The sequence below is a fragment of the Symphalangus syndactylus genome, chromosome 8 (genome assembly GCF_028878055.3).
Source record: "Symphalangus syndactylus isolate Jambi chromosome 8, NHGRI_mSymSyn1-v2.1_pri, whole genome shotgun sequence".
Lineage (NCBI taxonomy): Eukaryota > Metazoa > Chordata > Mammalia > Primates > Hylobatidae > Symphalangus > Symphalangus syndactylus.
In genome coordinates, this window is record NC_072430.2 from 59291352 (window position 1) to 59307992 (window position 16641).

Consider the following 16641-nt stretch of genomic DNA (forward strand, 5'->3'; position numbering starts at 1 on the left):
CTTCATTTATGTCAATGAACACAAAATGCATTGTATCGAGAGACATTTCTGCAGAGGGCAGTAAAAAATAAGAAAAACAACCATGAAGAAGAAAATAACTATGAATAAACCAATTCTATTGGGGATTGTTTTTGTGTTTCTCAAAGTGTGTGTGTGTGTGTGTGTGTGTGTGTGTTGAAAGGTGGGTAGAAGGTTGGGAGGATGGGTGTCTGAGAGCGAGAGCCAGAGAGAGAGAGAGAGAGAGAGTGAGCCCACTGAGTGAATATATCCTTATGGTCTAAACTGGGATACAATTGAGAGTGAAAGGGGCACGGCTGGGTGCGCTGGCTCACATGGATCACTTGAGTCCAGGAGTTTGAGTCCAGCCTGGGCGATGTAGGAGACCCTGTATCTACCAAAAATTAAAAATTAGCCAGATGTGGTGATGTGCCTCTGTGGACCCAGATACTTGGCAGGTTAAGGTGGGATGATCACTTGAGCCTGGGAGGTTGAGGCTGCAGTGAGCCATGATCATGCCACTGCACTCCAGCCTGGGTGATGGAATGAGACCCAATCTCAAAAACAAAAAAGTGGGGACACTGTTAATTACAATGGGACAACAGGCGTAAACTGGAATGATCCTGGGCAAATAGGAACCTAAGGGACATCTTAGAGGGAGTGTATCAGACACCTCTTAGAGGAAGTGTAACAGACACTTCAAATCCTATCTTTTATTCCAGTCACCTAAGTAGCATTCAGTTTGGCACAGGCTTCCACCAGTTTGCCAGGGTGTGGGTTACTGTGGGGTTTCACTTGTCACTCACACATGTACAACCTGGAAATATAGGGGGGCTAACGTGGTGGGCCTTAACCAACGGGGATGGAAACTGATGGATAAATCCTCCCACCATTTGTTGCTCATGTGGCTGGTTCTCAGATACATTTCATGAGGCTTCTCAGAATAGTCCTTAGGATTGAGCACTGGTTGTCCATTGCAATGCTACCTTGAAAATTCATCCTTGTATTGGCCTTCTCTCTTTCCTTGTTTCACTGCTACTTGCATGCAAGACTTTGAGGTCCTGCTTTCAGAGGAACTCAGGCTACAATAATTGGGATTTTGGAGTGAGATCACTCACTGTTCAGAGGTGATAAGGACTCCATTGTTGGAGGTGGGTGGAGTGGTGGTATCTGGCCAGCACCATCTCAGTTACTAAGACTCTTACTGAGGTGGATTGGGATGAGGTGCAGGCAGAGGCAGAGCATTGAGTGGTGTCATAGCCATGGTCTTTAAATAGTACGGGAGCAATGGTAATAACAGGGATTGAGCTGGCTGGTGTGTTTAGACTGCTTTGGAGGCTTTGAAAAAAGCAAATGAAGAAAATGACAGGCTCAGGTTTGTTAATTAGCAGCATAAGGAATGTCATGAAAGCCAGAGGATCTGCACGGAAGTGTATCAGGAGACTCACATTGGTGGATTGTGCTGTCATTCTCACACTCAAGGTCACCCTCCAAGCAAGCAACCTAGATCAGGCAAGATGTTGATGAGCCTAGATCAGGCAAGGGTGAGAAAAGTCTAAAGTGGATAGTGGAGGAGGGAGATGAAGAATATTACGATCTTGGGATCAGCTGGAACAGTAGAACTGGAACTTGTTCCACTAACCCTCTTGCATTAAGTCTTTGCAGAGATTATGGCTGGCTACCAGCATGAAAGGGATTCTCTGATAGATTGAATTTAAAGAAGGGCACAAAAAACAAGCACAAGAAATGGATTGTACCTCTCTGTACACCACTCCAGATCCTCTTGCTCATGCCACTACTGTGGTTACCAGGTCTGTATAGGTCTCAATCAGCTTTTGCATGGGTGCAGCCTGACAGAGACTAGCCTTGTGCTGTGGCTTTCTCACTTCTCTGACGCTGGACTGTCCTGACACCATGCCTTGGGAAGCACAGCAATACTAAGGCATGCACAACTCAGAAGTACGAGGGAGTTGATATCTGTGAGGCCACCCTTGTGCATCAAGGGGGATGAGGATTGATGAATAACTGCTCTCTTTTCCTCTTTCAGGCAGACGGTTTTGAGTTGTGATTTATCAAGTTTCTCAGAAATCCTGTTGGAGCCAGTCACTTGTAACAGTGGCCACCTTGATAATGCATCCTCACTAATGCTTTCCCTCCTTCACTGTTCCAGCCTCCATCCTATACTCCTGGTCCCTGAGATCACATTTCCAAACAAACTACTGTGTTTAAGCTTTTGTCTCAGGTTCTGTTTTTGGGAGAATACAGACTAAGATAGACAGAGAGAGAGAGAGATTGAGAGAAAGAGAGAGAAGAAGACAGGCTAGGCTAGGGTATAAAGCAAGGGAAGAAACTGTGATCTGGTATTAAAGTGCAGGGATATTTTGGGACATCAGAGCTTAATTTAGTACTATGATATTTCTAATAATGAAGTGACACATTTAGGCCACATGCTTCCTTGTTAGAAACTCTATAACCAGAGAATATAGCAATTTTAGAGCTGGAAGGATCCTTGGATCTCATTTTTAGCCTATCTTTTATTTTAAAGAAAAGGAAGTTTGGGCTGTGAATATATTCCAGTACATCTGATAAAAGGGATTACACTATGTCAAATCATCCATTACTAACCAAGATAACGATGAATATTCCCCCAAGTGTAAAATTATATATCTAAGAGTTTAGAAGACAGAAAAATAGGCAAAACAGGGTTAGGATAAGGTTGAGTGAAGGTTGACTTGTGCTCAAAAAGTACAACGGCTGGGAGTATTTTAGAGAGACCAAAAAACCTTCCCGGGAGATAGATTTCTCTTGGAACTTGTCAAATTTTGGCCATGAAAGAAGGGAACTAACGCATTCTGCATACCAAGCACTTGGCATACTTAGCCATGTGAGGTAGGCATTATTACCTCAATTTCTATGTCAGGAAGTTGAGGCTCAGAGGTTAAATAACTTTCTAAGATGACTTATAAGTCATCCAAGTGCTTTTGCTTGTATTCTTTCCCTTCCACCTCACCATATTTCTTCTGCTAAAGAGGAGACACAGTTTCCTCCATCCCCAGCAGTTCCAGAGTTTATAGGCGGCCTTGCCAGGGCTGTAAAAATAGTCCATTAGAAGTAGGAAGAGATCGTGGATCATTCCTTCTGGTCCCACCATCCCAAAACTGCTATAAAAAGAAGAACTCAATTTTACCTTGAAGGCTAATTTAACATACTTTAGTTTCTACCTTTACCATTCCGCTTCTCAGTTAAAAATTTTTGCCAGAATGCTGGTTATAACTTGAAAACATTTTATTAAAAAAAAAAAAAAAGACAGTTCCTACCAAAAGTAGAGTAAAAAAGAATTTTTTTTTGCAGGCAAGATGATTGTATGAATCAGAGTTAATGAAAATATTATTTACCAATCAATGTCAAATTTAAAAAATCACATTCTTAGTGCTTTTGATAGGAACTTATTCGTTTGTTCAATACGCTTTTATTTTTTTGAGTGTCTAGAGCTGCACTGTTCAGTGCAGTAGGAAGTAGCTACATATGGCTATTTAAATTTAAATTAATTTAAATTAAAATTTAAAATTTAGTTTCTTAGTCATACTAGATTCATTTCAAGTGCCCAAATAGCCACCACACATGGCTAGTAGCTCCCATATTGGACAAAGTGGATATAGAACATTTCCATCTTCACAGAAAGTGCTAATGAACAGTTCTGGCTATGCTGGACACATTGTTAAGTTCTGAGGATACAGAGAATGAATAGATATGGTCTCTACTTCATGAACTTACATTTTAGGGGAAAGAGACAAAAATATGCAAATAAATAAAATAATAGTAGATGGCAATTTAGTCATACAATGAAAATACATCATTTGCTGGGTAGACAATATTAGGAGCCAACTACTTCATACCCTGAGGTCACCTGAGGGATGTGAAGAAGCCATTGAGAAGAGCATTCAAGGCAGAAGGAACTGCAGGTGCAAAAGTCTTAAGAACTTACCACGTTTCAGTGGGGAGTAGAGAGAATGAGGGCTTTGGACATCCTGGGGAGAAAACTGGCCATCAAAGAAAGGAAACCATACAAGGAGGTTGTGGAGAACAGCTTCATAACAATATTTGGGAACAATAGTTCTTAAGTTAAGTGTGCATTAAAATCACCTGGAGGCCTCCCTATAACAGATTGCTGAGCCTCACCCCAGAGTTTCTCATTCAGTGGGTCTGGGTAGGGCTTGAGAATCTGCATTTCTAACATGCTCGCAGGTAATGCTGATGCTCCTCATCTCAGGGTCACACTTTGAGAACCAGTGTCTACCAGATTTAGTAGATGAAGAAAGGAAAGCTTGGAAAGATGACCTCACTGGCCCTAGTCCCACAGCTAGTTAGTCGAAGAGACAGAAAAGGCAGAGGTGGGAAGAGAGAAGAAGGCATAGCAGTAGAAAGCATGAGATCGTTTTCAAACTCAAATCTTCACTGGGAAGAGACACGTGGAATCTGTGCACTGAGGAAATTTTGATGTGGTTCTAATGGCAGGCAAGTAGGAGCTCACCTTTGCGTGATTTATTAGGATCTGTGTTTGTTTATATATGGCTCATTTCAAAGGATTTATTAATCGAGAGCACGCTGGATATAGAAGCAAGTATATCCTTGACTCAGCTGACTTGAGCCCTCTCCACATTTTAAAAACCTTATCATATAGAATATGCCTGCTGTGCGGCTGCTTCGTGCCTGAGGCAGCATGCCTTGGAAGCGCTTGTGGATCAGCTTCAGATACTGTAAAACATTCCATCACTTTTAAACATGACTGTCCCCTCCTCTCCCCACCCCCTTTCCTGATGGAAAGGCTACTACCTGTTTCACCGCAGGCTTGGGAGGGACACGTCATGATGACAGATCACATTTGAACAGCTGCCTGCAGTTTAGTACCACGGTTCAAAAGCTGGCTGCACACTAGACACACTAGAAGAGTGTTTAGAACTAACCCGCCCAGGCCCCACCCCTAGAGATTCTGCTTTCATTGTTCTGGGTTAGGTGCCATATAACAATATCTAGATCCCACTGTAGGGGTGATTGTGGTCAGCTAACCTTTGCAAGACAAGTGAGAGAATGTGCCTGGCCTGAATTAGAGAAAGTCTCCCTGCTAAGCTCCTGGGCCTCTGGACAGGTCCTTCTCACAGTGGCCCTGGCTATTCTGGGAGAATGGGGGCGACCTTGACAGTCTCGGGAGAAAGTGAGGCCCAGGACACGGCCCTGACAATGGATCCTATTTGCCAAAATGGTAGCATCTGAGAAAGGACAGAGGATTTGAAATGAGGCGCTAGATTCCTCTTTCCGTGTCATTGGTGGCCTTATTTGGTGCTTTAACCAATGTAGATAGTGATGTAAAATGTGGGTTCTGGAGTCAGACTGCCAAGATTCCTAATCCCAGCTTTACCATATTTAGCTGTGCTAACTGGAGCAAGAAATTCAGTTTCTGCCTCAGCCAAGGGTCTTGGCAGGAAAGAGATGATATACTCAAATAATGTTACTGAAGAGAGTTTAACAAAGGGTGTGGGAAGGTTAAAGTAACCAGCGAGGGATGGTGAAGTCCCCAGGGACTAACAGCAGGGGAAGCCATTGTCACCTTTCTGCCTTCAGGGACAAAAGGGGCAGGAACAGGGTTACCTTAACCTAGGGAGAGCTGTGGTGTAGGAGGGGCCCACAGAACTGGAGCTGTGGCTGAAAAGGCACACAGCCAGCGGTAAAACTGGCCCAACAGGGAGGGAGGAGGAGGGATAAATGGCCACACCTCTCTTCTGACTTTGCAGCTCAAGCCACTGCCTCCCACCAGCCCAACTCAACTGGAAGCACAGGGCAAAAAGGCCCTATTGATGCAGTCACAGAGGCCAGTCTCCTGGGAACACAAAGCAGTACTAAGAAATGAGCAGAACACATATCGCAGTCAAATTCAGTATTACCACCCCAAATCCAATAAGCCTCTGTGTTCTTGTCTGTAAAATGGGAATGCTAACAGTAATGGCATTTCCCTTGTAGGGCTGTTGTAAACATTAGATGAGATGGTGTGTGTAAAGTCCTGAGCACAGTGTCTGGTCCGTGGCACGTGCTCCATTATGGCCAGCTGTTATTATTACATTAAAGGTGACTACTTGGCCTGCAGGAAGGGACACCTCTTTTATGGACTGTAATCCTGATTCCAAGAGGCCTACAGGCAGAGCATTGCTCCACTCTTAGTCTGAGAGGCTCCTCGTTGCAGAAGAATCCAGTTAGGCTTGGGTCTGGTCACACATATGGACTTGCAGTCATATCTGGGGACCTGCCCTGATAATCACGTAGGTTCTTTTCTATTTTTCCTAAGCATCGGCTGGCTTGAGAAATAAAGGGACAGAGTACAGAAGAGTGAAATTTTAAAGCTGGGTGTCCGGGGGAGACATCACACGTTGGTAGGATCCGTGATGCCCCACAAGCCACAAAAACCAGCAAGTTTTTATTAGGGATTTTCAAAAGGGGAGGGAGTGTGCGAACAGGTGTGGGTGACAGATATCAAGTACTTAACAGGGTAATAGAATATCACAAGGCAAGTGGAGGAAGGGCGAGATCACAGGACCACAGGACCGAGGCGAAATTAACATTGCTAATGAAGTTTCGGGCACCATTGTCATTGCTAACATCTTATCAGGAGAGAGGGTTTTGAGATCACCTGGTCTGACCAAAATTTATTAGGTGGGAATTTCCTCTTCCTAATAAGTCTGGGAGCACTATGGGAGACTGGAGTCTATTTCACCTCTGTAGACTCGACCATAAGAGACAGGTATGCCCCGGGGAGGGCAGTTCAGAGACCTACCCCTAGGTGCGCATTCTCTTTCTCAGGGATATTCCATGCTGAGAAAAAGAATTCAGTGATATTTCTCCCATTTGCTTTTGAAAGAAGAGAAATATGGCTCTGTTCCGCCTGGCTCACCGGCGCTCAGAGTTTAAGGTTATCTCTCTTATTCCCTGAACAATTGCTGTTATCCTGTTCTTTTTTCAAGGTGCTCAGATTTCATATTGCACAAACACACATGCTGTACAATTTGTGCAGTTAACGCAATTATCACATGGTCCTGAGGTGACATACATCCTCCTCAGCTGACAGGATTAAGAGATTAAGTTAAAGACAGGCATAGGAAATCACAAGGGTATTGATTGGGGAAGTGATAAGTGTCCATGAAATCTTCACAACTTATGTTTAGAGATTGCAGTAAAGACAGGCATAAGAAATTACAAAAGTATTAATTTGGGGAATTAATAAATGTCCATAAAATCTTCACAACCCACGTTCTTCTGTCATGGCTTCAGCCGGTCCCTCCATTTGGGGTCCCTGACTTCCCGCAACACAGTCACAACCAGTGAGTAAGACCCTGAGTCAGAGGAGGTGACAGCAGCACTCTCTCTTCTTCCTCACCCTTGTTTTTAGCCTTGTTGATGTTCCATATGTCAAGATAGATGAAGGTTTAGCCTGTCTGATGGACATGACCAGCTTTATTTATAGACTCAAATTCTTTAGGGTGAGCATTCCATGGTGCTGGTGGGTGATGGGGAATCACTTTCCATCCCTGAGGAATGAGAAATGAGCGTGTTCATGGAGATTGGGACCACAGATTCAGGCAGCAATGGCTTCTGCCCAGAACAGTTTTTCTCACCTTCCTTTTCTATTGATAATCTCCTGCCAGCCTCACCATCCCAAGACTGGGCCCATAACCTGGCCTGGCCACTCATCATAATTCTCTTGGAGCTGACATTGACTCAAGGGCCCAGAGATGACAGTTTCCTCTTTAATGAAAGGGTATGTAGAAAATAATCTCTTGGTCCCTTCCAGATTTAGAGTATTCAGAAGTTAAAATAAACAACAGAAAAAGAAAACTTTAGTTTAAATCTCCCAAATATCAACCACAGGACTTCTTTTTCGCTTGAAACAATATATGCATAGTGATTAAGAGAGCAGGCTTTGGAGTGCAAAGGCCTGGTTTCCCATCCTGGCTTGTCACTTAATGTGACCCTGGGCAAATTTTTCTTTTCTTTCTTTTTTTTTTAGACAGGGTCTCACTTTGATGCACCGGCTGGAGAGCAGTGGTGTGATCACGGGTCACTGCAGCCTGGAACTCCTGGGCTCAAGCAATTCTCCTACCTTGGCCTCTGGAGTAGCTGGGCCTACAGGTGCATACTACCACACCTGGCTAATTATTTTCTATTTTTTTGTTGAGATGGGGTCTATGTTGCCCAAGCTGGTCTCAAACTCCTGGGCTCAAGCAATCCTCTCACCAGGGCCTCCCAAAGTGTTGAAACTACAGGCGTGAGCCACTGTGCCTGGCCAGATTTCTTTATCAAAGCTCCTCTTTCTTTATCTGTGAAGTGGGGGTAATTGTTGCACCTTCTCCCCCACAGCTCAGCAATCGGAAGTTATGTAGGAGTTGGAGTAGATGGCATGGGGATGGCATGAAGATCATAGGGAGAGATTAAACAAAATCATGTATGATGTTGCTCAGCACAGCTCCTGGGACATAGGAAGCATTTCAACCCATTAGCTACTATTTATTATCTGCTCTTTTAAAGAACCTAAAATACAGAGATGTCTGTGGAAGTGCACAAAGCCTCTCCCAGCCCACAAAGTTCTGTGTGGAAAAGGTCACAGAGGTTTCAGCTGCTCTTCTCACCCCAAGATAGAGTCAAGGCCAGCGTTCGGATAGCAACTACAGTTTGCTTCAAAATGTAGCGTGATCCAAGAATTAGAATTTGTCACGTTTAGTAGGATTCAGCCCGACAAGGTTTTGACTGATTAACTGTGTTTCCCAAGGTAAGAGAAAGTAATCACTCTGCCAGGGTCCTAGAAGGAACTAGGTCAAGGAGAGCTCAGTCCTTGTCTCTGTGTGTTGGCTTTGAGAGAGACGGCTGTGAGAGAGCAGGCAGGAGCAAGCTGGGGGTCCTCATCTGGTCATACAGTGGAGATGCTGTGATCCTGTTACAATCACACTGTCAATACGCCAACCCAAGACCCAATCCTCTGGCTCTTTCTCAATGGGAAAGATGCAGCTTCCTTGGCCCAGAAGGAGCCTGGAGAGTCTGCTGCAAGGCCTATTCCCACTGCATAGATTGGATTCTTTTCTTTTGAAATGGCTAGTGTTCAAGAGTCCTTCATCCAGTTAAATTATTCTTTTCTTTTTGAGACAGAGTCTTGCTCTGTTGCCCAAGCTGGAGTGCAATGGCACAATCTCGGCTCACTGCAACCTCCGCCTCCGGGGGTTCAAGGGATTCTTCTGCCCCAGCCTCCCGAGTAGCTGGGACTACAGGCGCACCACCATGCCCAGCTAATTTTTGTATTTTTAGTAGAGACGGGGTTTCAGCATGTTGGCCAGGATGGTCTTGAACTCCTGACCTAGTGATCCGCCCGCCTCGGCCTCCCAATGTGCTTGGATTACAGCTGTGAGCCACCGTGCCCCGGCCAAATTATTCTTAATGTTATAACTGCTATTAGGTTGGTACAAAAGTAATTGCGGTTTTTGCCATTAAAGGTAATGGAAAAAATTATACAACAGGAAATAACTATATAATAGGAAAAGAAGACATAGAGGAAATCATCTTTACCACCCTGCTACTCCTATAATGTGAATATTACATTTCTTCTTGTTCCCTTCGGGTCTCTGCTCAGATGACAACCTGGTTTTTATACAGATGAAACCATTACAGAAATTCCATATTGGATTTTTACTTTATTAAGCTTTGGAAATAATACTTGTCTCATTTTTATTTTCCACGGTAAGGAAAATGTGTGAGCCCTCTGTCTGAGTTTGGCAGGGCCAGCCTTGCTCTGGAAAGTGTGTGGCCCGACATCCAGCAAGGCCCCAGGCAGTTCTGCTCAGGATCTTTCTGCTTCCTAGGAGCTGGAGACAAGCTGGCGGTGTTTCTCAAGCGGTTCTTCTTAAGCCGGATTAGTGATTCACAAAATGATGATTGTTGCTTTCAGAGTTGTCCCCTGCTAGATCCTGTTCCCTCCCCACTGCCAAACCCTCTCACCTCAGTTGTGAGGACATTTTAAAAGAAACTGGGGGTATTTTTAGGTGAAGGAGCTTCATGGATTGGCATTTCCATCATTTTAGGAATTGCTACTGTGCTTTGTGTATAAAATTTGATTTTACTCTCTTCCCCTCAGTCTTCTTGTTCTTTGCCTTTCTTCAAAATCGGCATCTAGAGGCTTCCAATCTGAATATCAGATCCTGTCATCTCTGTCAGGCTCCAAATTGTCCTGGAAGCATAGTTCCATAGTGAATCTCTAGCCTGCCTTTCCCGCTGAGAAGGGACACATCTTGTAGATTTATTCTGGCTTTGGACACTTAGGACCACCCTACCGCTGGGACAGTGGTTGTAGCAGTAGCAGTTATGCCCACTAGAGAGCTAATTGCCTGATGATGTGGGGCCTCCTGAGAAAGCTGGAGAAGGGACCCTGGGGTGACAGGCCCCTAGAGTGGACTCTTGAACAAAGGAGGGTGAAGGCCTCCTATTCCCTTGCAGAAGAAGAGACTACCAGGAAGGCAGGGCACTCACCCTGCCACCTGGCTGTACTCTGCCAAGCTTCTGGACTCAGAATGAACTCAATAAAGGGGCCGGCATGTGAACTCCAAGTAGTTGCCCCATACATCACTCCTACTGGCCCCTGAAAAGCTTGCTTTCCCCGGAGGTGGTGATAAACCTCAGAGCCCAGAGTGGTTGAGTTTTTTCTTTTCTTGAAAGGCTGGACGTATGTCTAGTTAGTCCGAGATAGCCAAGTTTATGCCTGTCATCCTTGCAGGTTTATTAATAATTCCCCTGCACTCTCAGAAGCATAAATGATGTGATATAAATGATACGGTTACCCTAGGTTTTGATGATCCCTGTATGAGACTAAGATGTCTAACGCTGACTGAGAGAGTTGTCACATTTGGAGGAAAAAAGTCTGTTTCATGGAAATATCTATGAGTCTGAAGTTCAGAGGCAATGGCAAAGAGGTAGCCACAGTGATGCCAAGCCAGGAAGACTGCTGTCCCTCTGCTCTTGCCGAGGAGACTGTAACTCTAAAGCCAGACTAATCTCTAACAAAGCTGTGAGTTGTTTTTTTCAGTTTCCATGAACGCCATGTTTCAAGTTTTGTAAACTGAGAATGCCCAGATAAACCCAATATGCAACCACAGGAGAAACTTAAGTGCTCAGACCAAGGATGGGGACCTCATTAAGAAGCAGATATCACAAGGCATGATCCATGATCCAATCAGATCAAGCCCTGGCATCACTCCATGGTATGATCCAGTCAGATCACGCCTCCTGACATCACCTCACTGCAAGATCCAATCTGATTATGCCTCATTGCCCTCTGCCTGTAAAACCTCTTCTAGCCCCCAGCTTAGGGAGACAGATTTGAGCCAGACTCTTGTCTCCTTGCTTGGCAGCCTTGCAGTAAACTTTTCTTCTTACGAAAGCCTGATGCCTTGGTGTTGGCTTTCCATTGCACGTGGGCAGACAGAGCCAGGTTGGTTTGGTAACAATAGCAGATCCTGAGCAGCAGGAGCGTCCAGTGTCTGAGGGTGGAGCCACAGCAGTGCCGGAAACAGAGTCCTTGAACAGGGCCAGCAGCAGCTGGCGGTGAGGACTGGCAGTCACCTATTTCCCATAAATGGAGAGAGAGGAGCTGATTGAATTAGGATTCAAAAAAGACTCAGTGGGGGTGAGGCCCATGTAATTTTGGGGTGGTACTCAATGCCCTGACATTCCGAGTAGGCAGTGTGTCCTCCAGAAGCAAGTGTATCATTTAAATAAGAGGGCAAGCACGTTCTGCACATGTATCCCATAACTTAAAGTACAATAATAATAAAAAAAAAAGATTTTTTTTTTTTAGAGAGTGCAGGCTGTGAGATTTAACGACCCCACCAGGACCATAGCACCTGTCTTCTGAATTTTAGCACCATGTTCTTTCCACTCCAAACTATTATTGCTCATGATCTGGCTCCCCTCCTCTCTGCTGGCTAGCCCCAGCTGCCCTTTGCTTCTGCTCATATTCCGCCGCTTGGCTCTTGTTGGCTTTTCTGAATCAGAGGCAACATAGAACAACCCTTGCTCAACACAACAATGCTGGTTCATCAGGGAAGTTGGGAAGCAGAACAGCTGTGGACACAGCTTGTGCCTGGAAGCCCTTTCGGCAGTGTCCGGCTCTGTTTCTGATGAATGTATACTTTTCAGGAGGCAATACATATAACTTTTTAGCCACACAACATCATCAGAACATTCCGTTGCTGTTGGCTGTGGTGGGGTTCTGGAAGCCATTTTGTCAGGCACAGCGTTTCTGTTGCCCTGGCTTCCAACAACTCAGCATTCCCAAAGCACACTGTCTCCTCCACTCACAGCTAAAAAATCTGCCCTTTAAAATGTCTCCTCAAGAAGTAGGAAGCGCCACTTTTGACCGTGTCTGCTGACATGGTTTTTGATCTGGGAAAGAGGGTGAGGAGCCGACTGGAAGCATCACTTTCTGGGATGTCAGAGTCTCCTTGGAAGAGTCCTAATTAGGACTCAGAATGATTGACAGGTGGTGGAAGCTCAAGAAAGCACACTTGATATGCAGCAGAAGACAGTCTCTGAGTTGCAAAAAACCCGGCAATTGGAGACCTTGAAAAACTTTTGTGAGTAATACTATAATTTTGTTCTTTAGCTAAACATTTATAAAAAGGCTCTGAAATGGCTGCCAAATGAACTCGGAATGGAGGTTGTTTGTCTCTCTTAAATGGCATATAATTTGGTAACAAGTTTATTATTTCAAACGTAATTGAATTTATTTTTTGAACTATATACAATCTTGCTGATGTACAGTCTTTGAAGGTATTCCTTTGGGGTTAGGAATCTGCAAATTGGGAAGTTTGATTTACCACCGTGGATAATAAAAGTCTGACAGGAAGGCAGCTCTCCAGTACATGAGGGGATGGAGAAAGAAAATTAACATTACAACATTCCTCCTTAGCTCTGCACTTATACATCCTCTATCCCACTTCATTATTTTGAGGTGAGAATGAAGTCATTTTAAAAAAAATATTCAAATTACATGGCTACGAAATCCCATCCATTAGCACAAGAACAGCCTTTTTCCCAGCCTTACCATGAAGACGCTCAGACTAGTCTACCTGAGCCTCAGTTACCTCATCTCTAAAATGGGGGTAATAACAATAAGCACCCAAGCACCCATTTCCCACGCTGCAGAGACTGTGCTGTTTTTCACGGATGTTTTCTTGTCGAATCAGAGCAACGTTATCAGTCTCTGCCACGTGGGAAATGATCACTAAATATTATAATTCTCCTCAAGCACAGTAGGATAGTTCTGGTTACACATGTTCAGAGGACAGAAAACAAGAAACCAGTTCAGAAAACCAGAAACCAGTGACATTTTTGCTGCTACAAGGTGTCGCTGGTGTTCCCAAGGGCCTGGGCTGTTGTCTTTGGCTTCAGCATGAGAAGGGAGCTCAGAGGTTTGGCAACAGCCTTCCAGGTGTAGGGAATAGAGGAGAATCCTTCTCCATTGATGCATACAGCCTTCCAGGTGTAGGGAATAGAGGAGAATCCTTCCCCATTGGTATGGTTGTTGACAACACTCTAGGCCTGGGATCCGAATAACATAGCTATTTTAAAGCACCTTCCAAAAGAACTTCCTGTGGTTATGGAAGTATTCTATATCTGGATGGTCCAATATGATAGCCACTAGCCACATGTAGCTATTTAGTTTTTGAAATGTGGCTAGTTGTCTATAGAACTCAATTAAACATTTTATTTAATTTTAATTGATTTAAGTTTAAATACTAGTTGCATGTAGTTAGTAGGTACCATTTTGAACACTGCAGCTTTAGGGATACAGCTTTCTTTGCCTAAACCACACATACATGTACACAAACACACCTAGCCATTTTCTTGATGTGTATGCCCACAAACCAGGTGGAAAGGTCAGAAGGGGTTTCAGAGTCAGCCACATGCTATGCTTGAAATTCCCTCTCCACCAAGACCAAAGAATCAGCTCAGGTTCTTTCTGCTGCTTCTTGCTGGGGCTGGAGTTCAAGCTCTATAATACCTGGCAGAGAAGCTGGAAGGATGGAATGCCCTAACAGCCCAGAGGTGCTGCAAGCCCAGCCTTCCTCGGCAGGACCCCACCAGAACATTTTTCTGTCAACCTTTCCAAGACACCCTGTTCAGGCACCAAGACTGGAGGAAGTCCCATTTGCCTCCATCCTAACACCCACCTTGTTTCTAGCCTCAGGGTTCCTGACAGCTAAAATTCCAAGTACCTTAGTCTCAAGGTCCTTAAGAGACCTTGAGAAAAATAGCACCATCTAAGATAGGTATATTTTTCTAGGTCTAGGCTGTTCAGTCTTGGCCATAGTCACATTATTACAATATGATCCCATTTAAACCTCATAACAACACCCTAAGGAAAGTATTTGTTTCAGCCTAGACTCTGGTCTAAGCAGAGTCTGATACAATGGCTTATGTCCAGGTAGTTTATTTGGTAATGGAATTGGAGAAATCAGGTTTTAGGAACAGAGTGGGTGAGGAAGGAAGGAAATAAAGCAGTCATGTGTTGGTAAATGTTTATTAGCCAACTTTCTGGAAAAAACATTAACCCTGATTATGACATTTACTATTTTCCGTGGTGTAAATGCTCTGACCATGCCCAATTTCCATTGCTAAATGTGGAGTTGGGGAGAGATACGCACAATCGGCTCCCCTGAGTCAGTGTCAGCTGACTCCAGCAACTCACAGGGAAAGCCAATTCAAAGACATATAAATGAATTGGCTACTGCTGTTGCTGATTGCTGCTCAATTCTGAAGACGCTTCTGAGGAACCTTGGGAAGTGCATCTTAGCACTGGCTTCCAGGGTCAAAAGGAAGAAGCCTTTAACTATCAGTTTCCCTCCTGCATTGGTCAAGGTTAGCTACGTGGGCATTAAGTTCCCTGCACGCCTGGGGTGTGCATGCATGAAAGCTGAGTAGATTTCTTTGCATGGTCTAGTAGCTTCAGAGGAGTCCTGAAGCAGGGAATGAGAGGTAAGAGTTTTGTGGCTCAAGACAAGGCACTACCAGGTTGTTTCTGCATAACAGTGGCTTGTGCGGAACCAGTCACTGTGACAGCAGCTGGAATAAGAGTTGAGGCTGAGAGAAAACAAAGTGTTCAATATAGTCCATCTCTTGCATTACTCATATTGGCTTGTCTTCTCTCCTTTCCTTCTCACATGAAGTCCAATCTATCATAGAGTACCCTTCGAATTGCCAGCCAGCTACAACATCTGCAAACTTCAGGTTTAGTGAACAAGCTGTGATCTCTGCTGCTGCAGTTGTTTTCAGAGGTCATAATTAATATCCACACTTCCCTCTGCTGTGACCCAATCTTTATTTTCCTCACTCTCAGCCAGCCTTCATTGTTATAGGTTGCTTGCCTGGTGGATTGACCCAGACATCCATCTCTGAGGGATGGAGTCCTTATCTAACTTACTTTTGTCCAGTCATGGTTGTTGCAATTGTCTGTTCACAATACAACAGTTAATAAGACCAACAGATGTCCTATGAATCCCATAGGTTCCAGACATACTCCTTCATGCTCCCATTGTATGGTAGCAACCCTTGTTCTTTCTGGCAATGAGGACTACTCACTTTCACCAATACAGTATCTCCTTTCTTTGTTGACCAAAAGGAGCAAACAATGACCAAGAGGTAGTTTCAGCTTCAGACTCAGTGGAACCTATTCTGTGTCCCCTGATTTTCAATTTCATGAATCAGGATGTATATTCTGGAAGAGCTTAGGTTTGCAGGGTGAGAAAACATAAATTCTATGAATGGTTTACTGTGAATAAGGTAATAGAGACCAAAACTACTTCCACCTTTTGATTCGTTTACCTTTGTATTCTAGTTATTAGTCTGGCACATAAACAGCATTTTGAAAAGCAGTGCTCCAACACTTCAGGTCTGTGTGCCTAAGCTGGTGTCACAGCTGAGCCTTTAACAAGCCATTTATACCATTCTGTTAGATGACGTTAAGACCAGAAGATCCTACGGTCATGTCTACATTAGCCCAACTTCTTCACCATAAATTGGGTCACCTGGTCTGAAGCAATATTGGGCAGGATACCATGCAGATAGGGCAGATATTACGTAAGCATTTGGGTGGTGGGGGTGGCATAGGCACTGTGGGCAGAAAGGCAAACCCATATCCAAAGTGTGTGTCAATTCTATTACATACAGATCACAGCCCTCTTCAGAGTAGAAGTGGTCCCATGCCATGAGGTGGTTGACCTGTCTCTGAAAGGGATGATGCTCTGTAGAGGACCCTGTGTCAGGCTTTTCTCAATAGCAGATTGGCTTTTAATAGTGAAACAACTAGATCAGCCTTGGTGAGGGACGCCATCCTTTTGGTCCCACAGAGAACTCTTATTCCTCCTAGCAAAGAGCATGTCTCCTCAGAATGGCGCCCACTGATGGGCATGAATGTGCAATACAAAGATTTGTATACTTACGCGGGTTTATTCACATGCCCTTTCTCCAGACTTTCTTTTCTCTAATCTTTCATTTTTGCTCCTCCCTGAATCCTGACCAACCAACCAAACCAATTACCACTGGCCAAAACTACAGGTA

General features: G+C 44.3%; 1 pseudogene; it reads right to left on the minus strand.

Annotated features, from left to right (window-relative positions):
• LOC129487840 (ubiquitin-like) overlaps nt 1-16641 on the minus strand; it is a 401690-nt pseudogene that overhangs the window by 152232 nt on the left and 232817 nt on the right.